The sequence below is a fragment of the Suncus etruscus genome, chromosome 12 (genome assembly GCF_024139225.1).
Source record: "Suncus etruscus isolate mSunEtr1 chromosome 12, mSunEtr1.pri.cur, whole genome shotgun sequence".
Taxonomy (NCBI): domain Eukaryota; kingdom Metazoa; phylum Chordata; class Mammalia; order Eulipotyphla; family Soricidae; genus Suncus; species Suncus etruscus.
The window spans coordinates 41,810,854-41,812,277 of NC_064859.1; the positions used below are offsets into that span (position 1 = coordinate 41,810,854).

At 41.4% G+C, this 1,424-nt stretch overlaps 1 non-coding gene across 1 annotated transcript; it reads left to right on the forward strand.

Annotated features, from left to right (window-relative positions):
- The first annotated feature begins 229 nt into the window (after window positions 1-229).
- On the forward strand, window positions 230-334 carry LOC126025181 (U6 spliceosomal RNA). Its single transcript, XR_007501224.1, has one exon. It is a non-coding gene; the product is annotated as a U6 spliceosomal RNA (small nuclear RNA).
- Window positions 335-1,424: the final 1,090 nt, after the last annotated feature.

The window sequence follows — 1,424 nt, forward strand, 5'->3', positions numbered from 1 at the left end:
AACACTAAAACTTACAAAAGATGATGGCAAAGTGTATTGAAGGTAAGTTAGAGTAAATCATAGTAAAGCCAGTGTCCTAGAGGAATGGCACAGATGTTAAGAGTGCCTCCTTTCATTGGTGGTGGGAATGTTGCATTGGTGAAGGGGGCTGTTATTTTTATGATTGAAACCCAACTATAAACATGTTTGCAATCATGGTGCTTTAATAAATATATTACTAAAAATAAGAATGCTTGCTTTGGCAGCATATATACTAAAATTGGAACGATACAGAGAATATTAGCATGGCCCCTGCTCAAGGATGACACAAATTCGTGAAGCATTCCATATTAAAAAAAAAAAAAAAGAGTGCTTCCTTTGCAGGCAGAGGGTCATAGGTTCAAATCCTTAGTGTGCCAAGTATGACCCTGACAGACTTGCTGTGTTAGATTTCTGGTGCTGAAAACAATTTTGGATTTTAATTCAACCAAATATGTGTAAGAACCATAAAGGGACATGGTACATTGTAAGTGCTGCAACTATAAAAAGATGTATGAAAGTGTGGCTGGGAAATGTGACTTCTGGTAAAGATGGGGTGAGCACTAAGTGACCTCCAGTGAGTACCACAGCCATGTCTTGTCTGACTAAGAATAAAATCCCTGACAAGCCTGTACAAGCACCCTGCTAAAAAAAATGCAAGCTTCAGTGAGCGCCACGGATGAGTGGACCACCCCTGGGGAGAACCAAGCTTAAATAACACACAAGCATCGCCACAGCCAGGCACCCCAGTGAGCAATCCCCAGTAATCGCAACAACATCAACAATAGTATAGAAGGGGAAGGGCGAGGGAGGGAGTTAAGAGAAAAGAGGAAAACTAGGAAAAGATTTTAAAAGATAAAACTGGATATTGATTAATTAAAGCCCGTACAAATGATAGAATTCATAAGTCAAAGAACAGAGTTAAAAATTGTCTGGTGGATGGAGAGATAGTACAGGAAGTAAGGCCCTTGCCTTGCTCAGTGTCAATCAGGGTTTCATCCTCTGTATTACATCGGGTCCTCTGAGCACCAGCAAAGGTGATTCCTGAACATTGAGCCAGAGGTAAGTTCTAAGCACTGCCAGGCGAGGCTCCCAAACAAACAAATGAAACAAAAAAATAATCAAGAGGGATCTGAGCCCATAGAGCAATGGGTTGATGCATGCACAGTTATTTTGGAAGGCATGAGTTGCTGTTGTTTCACACTGTGACTAGTATTCATCCTTGTCACTCTCCAGATTTATTCTAATAGACATGTAGGAGTATCTTATATTTTAAGTCACATTTCTTTGATGACCCAGAGAGCCTGTTGCTTCTTGCTTTGATTTTGTTTGTTTTGGGGCCACCTCCAGTGGTGCTCAGGGCTTACTCCTGGCTTTGTGCTCAGGGGTCAGTCCTGGCAGCCTCT